At 43.5% G+C, this 17,515-nt stretch overlaps 1 protein-coding gene across 3 annotated transcripts in view; it reads right to left on the bottom strand.

The window, feature by feature from the left end:
- Nucleotides 1-17,515, bottom strand: part of LOC141518471 (1-aminocyclopropane-1-carboxylate synthase-like protein 1) — a 106,950-nt gene that overhangs the window by 24,049 nt on the left and 65,386 nt on the right. Inside the window, exon 1 of one of the 3 annotated variants that reach the window (XM_074230504.1) lies at nucleotides 15,822-16,275. The exons of 1 other annotated variant lie outside the window; for it this stretch is intronic. The gene's annotated coding sequence lies outside the window, so the exon portion shown is untranslated. Of the gene's footprint in view, nucleotides 1-7,876; nucleotides 10,246-15,821; nucleotides 16,276-17,515 lie in introns of those variants that run through there. One more of the 3 variants, XM_074230503.1, reaches the window with a different exon arrangement.

Here is a 17,515-nt window from a genome sequence, read left to right as displayed (position 1 = left end):
CTTCCTCACTTCCATCACCAGGTCCTGTACAAAGCCTTTTTCCTCCCTTCCCTTCTTTCTCCCCAAAACATTACTCTGTATATACTTGAATTCACTTCTCTGTGGATTGTATCTCATTCCAGCAGGGTATAAGCTTCTTGAGGGCAAGAACCACTTTTACTTTTGTCTTTACAGCTTATCCCCCATATCTACCATGCAGTGAGTACTTAAAAACCAATAAGCAAGCATTTGTTATGAAATTTCCCACTATGTTTCAGACAGGTGAGAGGAAATATTTAGAGCCAAAAGAGACCTTTGGAACCACTAGTTCCAACTCCTTCATTTTACAAATGAGGAATCAGACACAAGGTTAAGCAACTTGCCCCAGGTCCTACAGCTAGTGTCTGAGTCAGAATTTGAACTCAGATCTTTTAGACTCCAAATCCCATCCATCATGACCCATGCTGATTCTACAATTGAATTTGGATGCTTTTTAAAGTTCAGCTTATGACTGTTTCATCTTTATCTCCTCTTTACCCATTATGACCTTGAACAAATCACATCACTCTCTGACTCAATTTCCCCATTTATAAAATGAGAGAGTTGGTCTACATGATCTCTAAGATTTCTTCCAGCTCTATATCTAGGATCCATGTCCATAGGGAATCTGATTAGCAGGTATAAATACAGATAGATGTGTGAGAACCAAGCTTCTCCTCCATGACTGATCCAATCAGATCCCAAAGGGACTCCAGTGTCCTAATCTCCAAATCCTTTCTCACCTTTGGTGGTGAGATCAGAATGAGGGGCAGGTGGGGTATATGGGGGGACAAAGATTTGGAGAGCAGGCAAGAGAGCACAGTGAAAAGATGACCTAGAACTCAGTCCCAGCTTAGCCAACTGGTTCATTATGGGACTTTATTGTACAAATCACTTTACTTTTCATTTACCTCCATTTCCTTATCTGCTCAATGCAGGTCATAATCTTTGCCTCACAGGGTCATTGCAAACATCACCTGGGATGCTATACATATATATAAAACCAGATATACAGCAGATGTATATATATTCACATCCTAAGCATAGTGCATTCCATAGACACAAAGTGGTGGTATCATAACATTTGGAAGAATAGTGGGCAGTAGGGATGCAGCAGGAGTCAGGAAGAAAGGCAATGATCGAGAAGGAAAATGAGTCATGGATGACAGCATGTTTTGGGGGGGGGCACAACAGTAACAGTCTTCTTGGGCTCATTGAGTCATTTTTAAGACCAGATTTCCTCCAACAATGAATTCGGGTCTCCTTAGTGACTAAATTCACTTGCATTGCAATTTAGACCAGTGGAATTGGGTCTAGATTTAGAATTGGGTCTAGAATTAATCTAGGTTTAATCAGTCAATAAGTATCTATTACATGGATACTAGATGCTATGCATTCAAAAAATTGAAACAGTCCCTGCCCTCAAGGAGCTTAGATTCTTTCATTCAATCTGGGTACTTCCATTCGCTAAGACTGAGCCGTGCCCTTTGCTGAGTCTGTTTCTTCATGGGAAAAATGATGAGGGTGCCTTAGTTGATCTCTAGGGTCCTTCCAGCTCTAGAAGTTACCACCCTGTAATGCGTGCTTAAAGGATAGCCTTTCCTCTCTCGCTCCTATTGGTCTACAAAGAACCCAGTCAGAATGGCCATATGACTGACAGATGGGACAGAAAGGATTGACCTTTCCACTTCTAAGTTCAGGGATAATAAACAGTCACCTCTCTCCTTTTCCAGAAGAAAATTCCAAGCATCCCCTCCCCCCCTCCTGTCAACTCCCTACCTGAAGGTGAGACACTGGCTTCGATGGGAATCTCTACCCTGGAGAGGGGGGAGTCATTCTGTGCCCTCTCCAGAAAGTTGTGCTCTGCTTGCTGGTCGGTGGGGGAGGTGGCCTGGTAGGTCATGGGAGGTTCAGGTGTCAGATCTTGTCTATCAGGATCCATCTGCTCACACTTGACCTCCATCAGCTCTGGTGGTTGTTGGGAATCACCAAAGGGGAGGCTTGGAGAGGTGAAGTGCTGATGATTGTAACTTTCCACAAAGGCTCCGGGCAACGCAGGTTGAGTGACCACATTCCCCATCATGGGGCTGTAGGTGACAGAAGGCCTACTGGTAAGAACCCTGTCCATCACGTCATAGAACTTCCAGGTGCGGCCTCCCCTAGAGCCTTTATTGCTGTCCTTAATCTTGCGGTATTCCAGTTTCATCTTCTTGATCTTCTCCCGGCACTGGTCCCCGGTGCGGTGGATCCCCTTGTCCCGGAGCACCTCGGCGATCCGGTTAAAGACATGCTGGTTCCGAAGGCAGCTCTCCAGTTCCAACTGGACTGACTTGTCAGCCCACAGCTGGAGCAGCTCCATCACCTCAGGGTCTGACCAGTTGCTTCCCCTCTCATATTTCCTGCCCCTGAAATCCATGTGTCCAGCCCGGGCAGAGGCAATCCTCTTGCCCTCCCCAGTCATCGGAGCAAAAAGAGGGTCCGGGATTGGGAAAAGGAAAATGGAGGGAGACAGAGAATGGAAGTATCAGAAGTGGGGAAATGAGGCAATTTCTTTAAAGTCTGATATGGTGCCACTGGGGGGAATTCTATGGGACTCAGTGGGAAAAGAGGGAGAAAAAAATGGTTAGAATCAAGCTAAAGAAAAAAGGTCAGAGAAGCAACCCCCATGCACTGGAAAAAGAGGAATCAGGGGACCTCCGTTCAGATCCCTGTTCTGCCACAGTTCCCTGTCCTCTGGGCTGATCTCTTTAACTTTAAGGTACATTTAGGCAACCTCTCTGGTTCTCAGTTTCCCCACCTCAAAAGAAGCCTAGACTAGGCTAGATTATCCCGTGATCTCCACAGTTGAAGGTTCGAGGATCTCCTTACAATCTAGCACCGCTGAGAAAGGCTAACTGGCTAGCAATGACCCTGCATCGATGGTTTCAGCTCCCAGGGCCTCAGTTTCCTCAGGAAGAAGGAGGCTTCTATCATTCAGTTGTAAGAAGTCTTATACAAACCCCAGCTTTCTGGAGTCAGGTAAAAAAGGGTTGATTTGTAACACTGTCACCAAAAGGCCTGGGTTTGGCCTCAGGCCCCTTTCCTGGTCGGTGGGGGAGGTGGCCTGGTAGGTCCTGACCGGGGGAGGACCCAAAGAGAAGATGGGGTGAAAGGGGAGGCCCCTGGACCCTAAGCCTCCCTATCTGCCTCGGCTCCCGGGATCCCCGCGAAGCAGAAGTCCTTTGCTCGGCTCGGCTCGGCTCGGCTCGGGGCTTGGTCTGGATGCGTCCTCGGTGGTCCAGGACTGCACGTGAGGTCCAGCCCGGGAGGAAAGGTGGTGGTGGGTGGAGGGGTGGGCGTGGGGGCTGGAGGAGGGGGCTGGGGAGCAGGGCTGGCCGCCAGTTCACATCCGGGTTGACGGCACATGCGTGCAGCTAACTTTGGCCCGTGTCGGTCAAATACTCCTCTGCAAGCGGGTGCAGCCGGGCTAAGCCGGGAGAAGCGGCTGTGCCCGCCCCCTGCCCCCCCCAGGTCCCTCAGCCCAGCCCCCTCCTCAGCCCAGGTCCGAGCATTACACTGGCCCTCTGACCCCGCCCCCTCCATCCTTCACTCATTCATTCATCTCCATTCAAGCATCCCAAGCCCCTGCGCCCCAGTCATCGCGGGAGGGCGCACCGGCCAGGTCAGCCGAGCCCAGGCTGGACAGCTCCCGGCGCAGCCCGACAGCACCCCCCCCCCCATACACACACGGGGAGGAAGGCGGAGGTCGGCCGCGCAGCCCTAGCCAGGCTCCCCAAAGCCAAGTTCGAATCTCGACTCCCAGCCAAAGCACCCGGCGAGAGTGGCCGGGAACAGACGCTTCATCCCAGGCCGTTCCAAGCTCTTCCCGGGCCAGGCCCTTGTTTTACAGTTGGGGAAACTGAGGCCCAGATCGGTCAACCTTGAAGCATATTGTATATGCTTTATGATTTCCTCCCCAGCGGAGTGATCAGCTCTGTCAAACAGCATTACAGCCAGGTATGCAAGTGGAATGTGCTTCGAATGATGATGATGCTATCATCCATGTAAGGGACTCCCAGCGAGAGAATCCTTCGGCCAATACAGATCTCCAGAGACCCGGGAGGGTTGGTGGGAGGATAAGTCATTTGCCCAGTGGCTGCCTACACCGTCACTAGGCACTGTTGGACTTGAACCTCAATTTTCCTACTCTAATTTCCTAGATCTTTATCCACCAGGCTACATTATATATCTAGGAGAAAGTATAAGACTAAATGTTGAGTGATAGATAGATGTAATAATCCCCCCACACACATAGACAGACAGATAGATAGATAGATAGATAGATATCTAGATAGATAGATAGATAGATAGATATCTAGATAGATAGATAGATAGATAGATAGACAGATAGAAGATAGATGATAGATATTTGGAACATGGATTTACAGATGGAAGAAAATTGAGAGATCACCTAATCCAATGCATTTATTTTGAAGGTATCAAAAGGTATCCAGAGTTCAAGTGACTTACATAGATAATAATAATCATAACAATGTTTGTCCTTCATTTTCAAAGAAGACCACAATATCAGGGAGGTGATGTCATGACAAGCAGTGAACTGCATTTGAGTGAGGGGGAGCTGTGCTAAGTCCCCAGCCTCACTTTCTCCTCCCAGAGCCTATGGGTCCAGTGGCCAGATAGGAATCAGGACAACTGGAGACAGCCTTGGATGCAAGGCAATCGGGGTTAAGTGATTCGCCCAAGGTCACATGTTAGTAAGTGGTACATGTCTGAGGCCAGACTCAAAACTCTCCTCCTCCTCCTGATTCCAAGGCCAGTGCTCTATCCATTGCACCACCTAGCTGCCCAGAATGATACTAACAGTGCCATACTTGCTAAAATAATTAGCCTATTTTAAACCCAAGGGCAATATAATGTCTTAAGATCTGCATGATTCCCTTGTCTTTAGCTTTAGGGAGTTAAAGGGAGTTATTAGTTCAATTACAATCGCTTTGAGCTCCACTTGGGAAAATTCTTAATGTTTAGGCAGACATTAAGTTCTCTACCTAAATTTATTTATCTCTAGTTAGGGAATCAGAATACCTGGAAGTTCCCTATACTAATAAAATCACAGATTCCAGTTCCTATTTTGCAATCGAGGTAAAATTCATTTCACTAGAAATGTTTGGGTAATGAAACAATAGATTATTATTATAGTACACATCAATAGACAGGAACCTGAAAGGGAAGGTAGAGGAAAAATCAGCTTTTTCTTGGGACTTCCCTCAGGTCAGGATACCTATAGAAGTAATGGTCTTTCTTGATAACTGTCTCCTGTGCCACAGCTCATATCTACCTTCACTTGATCTCTCCTGCCTAACTCAGAATTTAATAATTCAGGTTTTGTATGGGATTCAGAGAGCTGTCAATCAATTCCACCTTTACATTCTCTATTTCCCCCTCCCTGATTCTGATATTTGCTGCCTCCTTGAAATCTCAGACAGTGTCTTTAGCAAAGTTAATAATCCCAAACTATGTACAACTCTGAGTGGTACATTCATAATCAGATCAAGTTATTAAATTCCTTCCCTTTCTAGAAGATTTAAATTCCCATTGTAAAGAAGGAAAACTTTGCTTTCAAGTTCTGATACCAAGACAGCCTTCTCTTGGTGGCCCTCCCTCCACAAAGCAGTGCCCTATATAACAATATAGCCAACATAGCAATAGGTATGCAAAATAACCAGATTATATGTCCATAACTAACAGCAATTAGGCCTAATTTATAAGGTATATAATATATTCATGATGTTCAAAAATAAATGGATCAAAGAGAAAAAAATAATAAAACTGGAACATTCAGCAATTAATATGTATTATCAATGAATAGATATAATTACATGCAAGGGGTACATTCTTTCAGTGAGAAATGGCAATATTATCTGGCTCCATGTGTAATAGTTTCCCCAAGAATGTTGGAAATTAGTCTGGTCATTAGCCAGATAGTCCTTGCTCTTCTGTGACCTGTTAAGTTATCTACTCCTTTATTGCTGTGCTTTTTAGTACTGGTTGATCAGAATCCTAAGCAGAATTGTAGTTTTACTTTCCTAAATCTGGGTTTATAGACTAACAGTGGTGTTCATTCTTGGGGAACAGTATGGAAAGTCTTCATCATTTAAAGTGTCTTTTTCTAAGCTATTCTCTGGGAAATCTGTCTGGAATTGGGGAATTCCAGACATTGGAGCAAGTGTGACTTTCCAGGAAAACTCCCAATGAGGAACCATCCAAGCTCCGGTCAAGGGAAAGGGGGATCTTAGTTTTGATCCTGACTAGCTTTTCTTCTTCCCCCTATTTTCTGATCCCTCCCAACTTTGGCCAGAAAAGGACTTTACAGATTTCGAAGGGTTCAGAGGGTTTAGATTTCTCATCTTCCCACTGATGGCCAGTTGATGGCAGTGTTTAAATTGAGAGTTAAGGATAGACTGACTATAGATTCACAGCTCAATGAAGATCCCAGGAAAGAAATTACACCACAGCTAAGGTAATTTCCAAAGCACCCCATGGTATGTGCTCTACTGGACTTGGAAAGACTTCTGGGAATCTCCCCCAGGAAGGGCTAATTTTGATTCAGCCTGGCTAATTTCAGAGAGGTTCAGTTATCAGAAAAGAGTGTCATGCATAGTATTGATGGTATTGCTTTGTTTCCTATATTCTCCTACTTCCAAGTCTTTGTTCAGTCAGTTTCCCCTTCTTTCCTCTCTTTTCACATGTTGAGTTCTTTTTTCCCCATTTTTAAAAGCCAAATCAAAGGAAGGAAGGCAGTAAACATTTTTATGAAACCTATAAGTAAACTATAAGTAAAATGCTTTACCTAATATTGTATCATTTGATAAAGATCCTCTCTATTCTATTCAAGACTTCAGTCCTTTAAGGGCATCCCTTTAATGGACTCATCTCCTTTAATGATGTTCATAGTAGTGTCATGTCCCTACCAAATTGTCAGCTCCATGAGGCAGCTAATTGCTGTAATGGATAGAACATCAGCCCTGGGGTCAGAAGAACCTGAGTTCAAACCCAGCCTCAGACATTTAATACTTATTAGCTGTGTGACCTTGGACAAGTCACTTAGCCCTAATTGTCTCAAATCAGAAGCATCTCTAGTCATCCTGATTCATATCTGGCCACTGGACCCAGATGATTCTGGTGGAGAAAGTGAGGCTGGTGACTTAATAGAGCCTCCCTCCCCATCACTCAAATCCAATTCACTTGCCTGTCATGGCATCATCTCCCTGATGTCATAGTCTTCTTCAAGAACAAAGACCAGGATCATCTCTCCTTGGAAGGCCAGCCCACTCTTGGAGAATATGATTCCCTCAGGAACCTCTTAGACTTATCTCATCTTTCCATGGAGGCTGATATTGCTGATGCTGGGACTACTAGTCCCTTTAGAGGAGCAGTGGCCCTAGCTGCCTTTATTCTCCCCCCCCCCCCAGCTTCTGCTAACCATCACAATACTAAAATAAACCTTTATGTCCCCCCGTCAAAAGAACAAAGAACAAACATAGTCTTCTTCATCATCATCATCTTCATCCGTGAGACTAGAGGCCTGGTCCAATAATAGGTAAAGGAACAGGAACTGGAATCTGTGATTTTATTGGTATAAGGAACTTCCAGGGAAGGAAAGTCCCTTCATAATTTCTGGTTGGCACCTCCTCTGCAATTTAGTCTGAGTTTCCTCAAGCACTGAAGCTTAATTATCTGTCCAAGATCATTCAGATTCTATGAATTAAAGGTAGGACTTGAATCCAGATCTTCTTGGTTTTGAGGTACTTTATATACACAATTTCATTTTATTCTGAATCCCTGCTTTGCCACTTGTTACCTTTATGTTCCTGGACAAGTTACTTAATTTCCCTCAATCCCTGAACAATGACACATGAGGGGAATGGTTCTCTGCAACAAAGATGATACCCTCTTCCAACTGTTCTCTGTAGCAATCTTCCCTGCTCCTATAAGTGAAAAAAAAAATCCTAATTTTAACTCTTTTAGAGGCAATTGCCTCTCCCAGGTTGAGTCAACTCAATTCAAAAACATTTACTAAGCAGTGACTTCATTCAAGATTTTTATGATGCTAACCTCTACTGGCAGGTTGCAGGGAGGAGACTGCCACTAGAGGAGATACTGGTCCAACGAGCAGAGAGCGGGGGGAGGTCAGGATCAGAGTTCTGCCCAGGGACCAGAGCTGTAATCTAAAGTATGTTTAAGTGAGGAACTGTTCTCTTCTGCAGTCTAGGACAACAGGCCCCCTAAGTCATTGGAATAACCTTTCATCTTTCTCCTCTGGTATTTATCTAAAGCCCTTTACAACCCAGTCCTAACCATCTTTCCAGCCTCATTCCCACGACTTCCTTTCACACTCTTTAGAATCTATACAAACTGGCCTTTTCCCAATACCATTCCTTTGATCTGGCTGATCCCTGTGCCTATTTTTCCACTGAATCTCATCTAGCAACTCCCTCCCTGAAGGCCAAAGCTTCCAAAGAAAACCTTTGTTGGATCAATAGAATAGCCTTTTTTACTACTCCCTGAGTTACCTTTTCTGGACCCAGTTTCCTTTTCTAAATTAAAATGAGGAAGAGAGGATGGAATTTACAGGATCATTTACTTAGAACTGCCATAGAAGTCTTCATTTTACAGTTGAGGAAGCTTTAGCCCTCTGAGGTCAAGTGACTGCCCAGGTGATTTTCCTAAAGCTCTGACCATGTCACTCCTTTAGTCTATAATCTTCAGTGGTTCTCTATTACTTGCAAGATCAAATATAAAATCCTCTGTTTGGTGATAAAAGTTCTTCAAGGTGTGACTCTACCTACCCTCTGAGGCTTCTCAAACTTAAATCTCTCTAAGCACTCTAAGATCCAGCTACATTGACATGATCCTCAATCATGAGAGTCCATCTCCCATCATTGTGGAGTACGGGCTATCCCCCCCCTACTGAAACTGAGACAGAGTTAAGGGACTTGCCCAGGATCACACAATTAATAAATCTGAGGCTGAATTTGAAGTCAGCTCCCCCTGATTCTATCCACTGAGCCAGCTAGCTGCCAACAACATACATATTATTTGCATGCGATCTCCTCCATGACAAAGTGAATTCCTCCTGGGCAAGGTTGTTTCTTTTTGGTTTGGTTTGGTTTTTCCTTTCTTCCTCCCCCTCCATTTTTAATACATATCCGGAAGTAGTAAACACTTTTTGCGTACTTGACCCACAAATTGCAGCTTCCCCTCCCCAGTTTTTGACAGAACACTGGGTGTGAATTTCCTCATCTACAAAACAGGAAAAAGGAAAATATTGGACTAGATGGTGTCTAAAATTGCCTTTTAGCTCTGACATTCTGTGGTTCTTTGTGTAATCCTATTAAAAGGCCTTATGGAAATGAGTAACTACAAAATTAACATGCTAAATGTGTTTTTCTCTGAAACCAGAGGGAGTTCAGTGGAATAGTTTTAAAAAGCTTTTATTTCTGGAATTTGATAGAACATAGGTCCTAAGAGACTTGCTTTTAGAAGTCCCCAGTCTCTTGTGATCTGTCATTTCTCAGCTTTCCCCGTTTCACTTCTACCTCCTCTTTCTTAATTGACATCTCATGTTATAGTGTAGACTACCGGAAGACAAAGAGACTTAGAAGAGAATGAAGATAGCCCATGGGACCATAGACTTAGAGCTGGAAGGAAAACTAAGAAGTCACCAAGTCCAACCTCCTCAACTTTACAAACAAGGAAACTGAGGCTCTTTAGAAAGTGAATTGTTGGAACTATGCCCAAAGGGTAGTAAAACTCATCCTCACTTTTGAACAGATACCGCTATTGGGTCTCTTTCTCAGAGATTATAAAAAAAGGGGAAAGTCCCACATGTACAAAAATATTTATAGCAGCTCTTTTTGTAGTGGCAAAAAAAAGTGAACACAGAAAGGATGCCTATCAATTGGGGAATGACTGAACAATTTATGAATGTGATGGAGTACTATTGTTTTGTAGGAAATCATGAATGGCCAGTCTGGAAAGACTTGCATTAACTTGTATAATCTGAGTGAAGTGAGAAAAATCAGGAAAACAGCATGCACATTGACAGCATTGTGACATGATGGACTATGAGGGGATTTAGCTCCTCTCAGCAGTCGAATGAGAAAGGACAATTTTTTTTTTTTAGCATTTTGTAAGGCATCTTGAGAGATGATTTAGAAGACTGGTATCTTCCAGTGCTGCCTGTGTGACCCCGGGCAAGTACTTAATCTCTCTGGGAATGGATTTCCTCATTTGAAAGATAAGGGGTTCTATTCCAACTGCCTCCCCCCTTCTCTTCTCTCTCTCTCTCTCTCTCTCTCTCTCTCTCTCTCTCTCTCTCTCTCTCTCTCTCTCTCTCCCCACTTCCCTCATTTTAATGTAAGTTTTGTGGCTTGCCCAAAACCACACAACTAGGTAATTATTAGGTGTCTGAGGTAGGATTTGAACTCAGGTACTCCTGACTCCAGGGCAGGTGCTCTTTCCACTGTGTCACCTAGCTGCCCTGAGCAAGGGCAATTCTAAAAGACTTGTGATGAAAAATGCCATTCACATGCAGAGAAAAACCTATGGCCTTTGAATTCAGACCAGGCATATTATTTTCACTCTTTAAAACTTGTTTTATGTTTTTTTCTTTCCCTGTTCTTTTCCCCTTTAATTCTGATTCTTCTTTCACAACATGATAGTATGCAAATATGTGAAACATGATTACACATATAAAACTTATATCAGATTACTCATTGTCTTGGGAAGGGGAGAGGGGAGGGAGAGAGAAAAATGTGGAACTCAAAACCTTACAAAAAAAGATGAATGTTGAAAGCCATCTTTGCATGTAATTGGAAGAAAGTGAAATAAAATAACATCCATCTAAAAAAAAAGTAAATTGCTCCTGGTGATTTAATTGGTATGTATCAGATGAGACATTTGAACCCAGAGCTGCCTCACTCTAAGTCAGAGCATGATGAGCACAAAATGATGCTGTGAGAGCTTCATTCCCCTTCATCTTGAGAGATGATTTAGAAGACTGGTGTCTTCCAGTGCTGCCTTTGTGACCCCGGGCAAGTACTTAATCTCTCTGGGAATGTATTTCCTCATTTGAAAGATAAGGGGTTGTATTCCAACTGCCCTCCCCCTTCTCTTCCCACTCTCTCTTTCTCTCTTCCCACTTCCCTCATTTTAATGTAAGTTTTGTCCATGGCTAAGAGACTCTTACCCAGATGCCTAGTATAAAATGGCCAAGACTCCCACCCCCAGCTCCTAGGTATGTGAAGAGCAAACCCAGCACTGAAGCTAACAGCATTGTCCCATCATCCATTCAGACCTGCCTTCCCCAGTTCCCTCCACCTGGAGCATTTCTCTGCTATTAAACAGTTCTTAATCCTAGATTTCCTTGCCCTGCCTTTTTTCTATCACCTGATGACTACAATGAATTAGAGAGGATGAGAGGAGAGGGAGAAAGAGAGAGGGAGAAAGAGAGAGGGAGAGGGAGAGAAGATACCAAGATGCCATGTGATGGGGAGTGCAGAAGGATGGTAGCATTAGGAAGAAGACCCTGTGAAGGAAGGAAACTTGAACTGAGCTGGTGATTCCAAGATATGGAGGTGGAAAGAGAGAGTATTCCTAGCAAGGGGGAGCAGCCTTTGTAAAAGTGAAGAGGCAGTAGATGGAGCAGTATGTGGACCAGTGTGGCCCTCTCAGGTTCCTTCTATTTCTCTCCATATCCTGGGATGCCTTCTCTCTCCTTGGTTTCAAAGGTGAAATGAAGCCTAAGAAGGGGGTTAATGCCCATATAGTGAAGCACAATACAATGAAAAGCATGATGAATTTGGAGTCAGAAGACCTGGGTTCAAATTCCAGCTCTTCAGTCTATGACCTGAGTGACCTTGGGTCAGTTGTTTCTTTTCTCTGAGGTTCAGTATCCTCACCCACAAAATAAAAAGGTGACATTAGATGATCTTGAAAAGTCCATTCCAACTCCAAGTCCTATGAGTCTCCTCAGACCTTTATCAAACAATCAAATGAAACTCAGATGAGTCCAAAGACTTGCTAGAACCACAGAGCTCAGGTAGAATTATGGTCAAGGAGAAGACCCTCCAGCTTTTCCAGGCTATGCCCCATTTTACAGATGAGGAGACTGAGACTTAGAGAGGGGAAAGGTCTAGATTAATGCTGCATGGTAATTCTCTGGATTCTTCCCTTTGGCTCTGAGGTCAGATCTCTTTCTAAAATGCCATCCAGGCTTATTCTGATAACTGTTATCCTTCATCTGTCTCCCGAAGCCAAGAATAACTACCTCACAAAGTCCATTTGTTGATTTCTATATATGCCCATAGAGTAAATGGCATTTCCCCAACATCTGAATACCTCCTTTATCCCTAACACATAATATAACACAGAATGCCCAAGCCTGGCCCTGAATCCCTAGTCCCTCCCACTGCCAGAGAGGAACAAGGTGAGAACACAGTAAGGGTAGAACTCAAGGCCAATCCAAGGGGGCCTACTAGAGAAGATGAAGCCAGCTTTTCCCACTGTACATTCATTCAGGACTCTAGTATTTGCTGATATAAGCAATGTGAAGGGGGCCCTGCCTTTCCTGCTTAAGGAATTATCCTAACGTCAGTTTGACAGTCCTTAATCCCAGGGCACCCCCTTTATTTGTATGGGTCCAACAAACATGCTCAAATCAGCCAATGAAGAACAAGTAATTCCCACCTTTGAAAGAGATTGGGGCAGCTAGGTGTCTCAGTGAATAGAGAACCGGTCCTCAGGTAGAAGGACCTGAGTTAAAATACTGCCTCCGATACTTAAACTTACTAGTTATGAGAAATTGGGCAAATAACTCTGACTGCCTTGCCAAAATGAGAGAGAAAGAGAGAGAGAGAAAGAGAGAGAGAGAGAATGAATCAACAGGGTTGGACAGATCTCCCATTCTCCTATGGTAGGGTAATGATCAATTAACTATCCTTTAAAAATTCAGGCATGGGAATAGATAGTTTACTGTCCCCCAAGGCTATCATGGAAGGAGGCAGCTGGTTTTGCTACTAATTGACTGTGTGACCTTGGGCAAATCACTTAACACCTTAAGAGTCCCAGAGGTCTTATCTATAACATGAGGGGTTAGATGAGGATGACCTCTTTGGACCCTTCTAGCTCTGTGACCTATGGCATAGATGGAAAGATAGGTGGGCTGAGGAATGTGGGATGAGGGGGAGAGAAGTTTACAAGGATCATTTTCATTTTTGTTTCTCTAGCTGCTGCCACAAAATCTTTGCTTAATTAATACTAGATGATTGATTTAGAGTATTTTTTAAAGATTTGAAACAGGGAGGAATTTTAATGATTATCCTACTCCTCTCCCCTTTTACAACCAGCATGGGGAGAAAGCCGTGTAGAGGACTGTCCTTGCTACATCTCCAGATATTCCTTATCTAATTCCAGGCCTAGGTGGGCATCAAGGTGACTCATTGGATGGAGTGCTGGACCTGAGTGAAAACCTGACCTTATTATATATTTGCTAACTATATGACCCTGGGCAAGTCAGCATAATAGCTATCTACCTCAGTGTTGCTAATTGTAAAATGGGGCTGATAATAGTACCTATCTCCCAGAGTGGTTGTGACATCAAATGAGATATTATTTGAGAATAGCTTAGCACAGTGTCTAGCACATATTATTTGATTGCTTTCTTCTTTTCCCTTCCCTTCCCAAGAGACCACCGGAATAGGGAACAGATTTCCCAACCATGGTGACTGAGAGGCTGGTATTATATGATAACTAAGCCCTGGCAGATCTGATGGCTGGGAGTTGGCAAGATGGCAGCCAGCTGTCAAGGGGCAGCTAGGTGGCACAGTGGATAGAGCACTGGCCCTGAACTCAAGAGGACCTGAGTTCGAATCCAGCCTCAGATAATTAATAATAATTTTCCAGCTGTGTGACCTTGGGCTACTCACTTAACCCCACTTCCTTGCAAAGACCAAAAAAAAAAAATTATTTCAGGCTGTTGAACTAGAATTGAATGGGGATACAAAAGGGGCAGCCCATTCTTTCTGAAGCTCAATTGTTTTTGTGGCTTATATTAAATAGGAATACTAAGAGCTTGTGGGTTTTTTTTTTTAATTTTATGTATTTGAGGCAATGATATTAAGAGTGATGTGCCCAAGGTCAAACAGCTAGGTAATTATTATTAAATGTCTGAGGCTGGATTCGAACTCAGGTCCTCCTGACTTCAGGGCCAGTGCTCTATCCACTGTGCTACCTAGCCTCTTTTTTTAAGAGTTTGTTGAGAGGAAACAGGTGACTGTGAGCACCTGTCCACTAGATAATAAACATTAATTAAGTATCTGCTATAAGCCAGACATTGTGCTAAGCATCGAGGATACAAATAGAATCAAAAGACAGTTGTTGTCCTTAAGTTCACAATCTAATGGGGATGACAATATATATATAAAAAGAAAATAAAAGAGAAGGGGCAGGGGAGACAACTGGGGGGGGGGGGTCAGGGAGATCCCTAGTCCCAAGGGATGATTTTTTTACATTCATCTTCAATTAGCTTCATTGCCTTTGGCCAAGGCTCTTAGAGGTTGCTATTGCTATATATGCTTAGCAAAGTACTGGCACATTTGTAAGTGCTATATTATCATCAAGTTATAATCACCAATGGGACTCATGCATCTCCAAATCATCTGGATGCTTCCACCTTAGGGGAACCCTCATTCACCAAGGATTAGGAAAGATTAAACTCAGACAGGGCTAGCCATTTGAACTCCCAGCCCCCATGGTCAGGTAGGAGGCAGACCTACCAAACCTCCCCATCCCAGGATCCTCAACTTTAAGTAGTAATACTGATTCCTAAAGGAAAAGAGAGTGATAATGGGTTGGGTATCTTTTGTATACACAACTAGTTCCAGTTCAATAGCCTTTGCCACCCAAGAATTAATTTTTCTTTTACACACTCAATTGGAAGCTTGGTCATATTACTGGCCCTTTAGTCACATGATCAGAAATAGTCCCTATTGGGGCAGCTAGGTGGAGCAGTGGATAGAGCACCAGCCCTGGAGTCAGGAGGACCTGAGTTCAAATCTGACCTCAGACACTTAATAATGACCTAGCTGTGTGGCCTTGGGCAAGTCACTTAAAACCATTGCCTTGCAAAAAAAAAATAGCTCCTATTCCTACACCAAGCTTCCAAAGGGTCCCATGGCCTGAAACAAGGCACTTTTTCCAAGGACTGGCCCCCATAGATGATTCCATCCATGCTCTATAGACAAGCTCCTAAAGAAGAAGTGATCTGTGACCAAGTGGGAATCTGAATTCAGGCCAAAGGCAGGTCATTCTACCTTTGCCCAACAAATCCCCAACAACACCTTCACCTGTCCCCTAAAGAATGTGTAGCGAAAATGCATAGGTCACAACAGAAGGGAGAAAGGTCACATCTCGCTTTCAGAGGAAGTCTTCCCAGTCTGCCAGATGTCCTCCATCATGAGTTATGGCCCTAAGCCCAAAGGTAGGTTCTGCTGAATGGTAGAAACAGCCCCCCCACTCACCACCCCAACCCCTAATCTCATTTTCTTACAAAGCTGCTCCATGACTAAGCAGAGTCTGGTTTAAAGAAAACCAATGCTGAGTTGGACTTCTGGCCAAGGCAGCAGAGATAGACCGGCATTGTGCTGAGGTCTCCCCATCTTCCCTCACATATAACATGAAACAACCTCTTGATAGAAATTCCATCCAGAAAACCCAGAATGAGAAGCCAGGAGAAGAACCCTTACCTCAAGGTTTGTCTGCAGGGGTCCTGGAGGAGCCGAGGACAGAGAGCAGAGAGCTGCAGGAGAGAGGTGAGAGCCTGAGAGCAGGACCAGTCTGATAAGCCACAGAGATGCTGGCCGTGGGAGCCGTGGTCTGAGAGTGGAAGGGTTGGAGGGTGAGCTCCAGCCTCTTGCACCCCCTACTGGCCTAGTGGAGTTATTACACACAGTGAGTAAAGCCTCTAGCACCCCTGACTGGCTGGCTCACTTGGGGTTATTAAACCAAGTAAACAAAACCTCTAGGGATCCCAACACCAAACCTCTGTGAACCAGTCCCTCCCCAACACAAGATCTCAGGAAAATGAAGAAAGGCCTTCCAAAAGGGCGTGTCAGTTGAAAGCTACCTCAAAGTCAAATACCCTAACTCAGAGAGATCTAGAACCTCTGAGGAGAATATGATCTGGTCTCCAGCACAGAAAGACTTCCTTGAAGAAATCGGGAAGGAGTTTAAAAATCAATCAGAGAATTTGGGGAAAGAAACCCAAGAGAAGATTAATACCTTACAAAAAGAAAAGAAATCCTTGCAAAATACAATTGCACAAATGAGAAAAAGAAAATAATTCTCTCAAAGCCTCAATTGGTCAAATTGAAAACTCTTTCAAAAATAGAATTGACCAATTGGAAAAGGGGTTGCAATTAAATGAAGAAAATTCTTCTCTAAAAAATAGAAAAGTGGAAACTAATGACTTAATGAGATAGCAAGAGACTGTGAAACAAAACCAAAAAGTCAAAAAAATAGTAGAAAATGTAAAATACCTCATCAGCAAAACAACCACTGACCTCAAGAATAAATCAAAAAGGGATGACCTAAGAATTATTGGGCTTCCTGAAAACATTGAAGGGTAAAAAGAGCCTGGACTCAATATTACAGGATTTAGAGATGGAAAACTGCCCTGACATCATGAGACCAGAGGGCAAAATATTTATTGAAAGAATACATCAATCCCCTTCAGAAAAGGATCCCAAAATGAAAATGCCAAGGAGTATCGAAGCCAAATTCCTGAACTGTCAGATAAAAGAGAAAATCCTGCAAGCAGCCAAAAAGAAACAATTTAAACACCAAGGAACCACAGTAAGGATTACACAGGTCCTGGCTGCATCAACATTAGGGGATCGAAGGGCCTGGAATGACATATTCCAAAGAGCAAGGGAGCTTGGAATGCAGTCAAGAATCCATTATCCAGCAAAACTGAGTCTTCTCTTCCAGGGGAAAAGATGGACATTTAATGAAACAGGAGACTTCCAACTTTTCCTGATGAAAAGACAAGAGCTTAATAGAAAATTTGGACTTCAAACAGGAGATGCAAGAGACAAATGAAAAGGTAAAAACAAATGGGGGAGGGTGTAAAGAAAAAACTGCTATCCAATAAGATGAAACTGGCTATATCCCCACCTAGGGGAAATATTTTAATAACTCTCAAGAATTGTAAATCTATTAGGGAGATATATTTAGCCAGAAGTGATGGACATTCATGACTTATTCGTGAAACTGCTATCCAATAAGATGAAACTGGCTATATCCCCACCTGGGAGAAAAACTATAACTCTCAATAATTGTAATTCCAGCAGAGAGAATAGCCAAAAGTGATGGACACTCATGACTTTTCTGTGACTTAAATAGAATGATTTAAAAACAATACCACCCTAAAAAGGAGGAC

This window comes from Macrotis lagotis, chromosome 3 (assembly GCF_037893015.1).
Source record: "Macrotis lagotis isolate mMagLag1 chromosome 3, bilby.v1.9.chrom.fasta, whole genome shotgun sequence".
Lineage (NCBI taxonomy): Eukaryota > Metazoa > Chordata > Mammalia > Peramelemorphia > Peramelidae > Macrotis > Macrotis lagotis.
The sequence above is the reverse complement of the archived record's forward strand: the minus strand, read 5'-3'. Positions and strand labels throughout refer to the sequence as shown.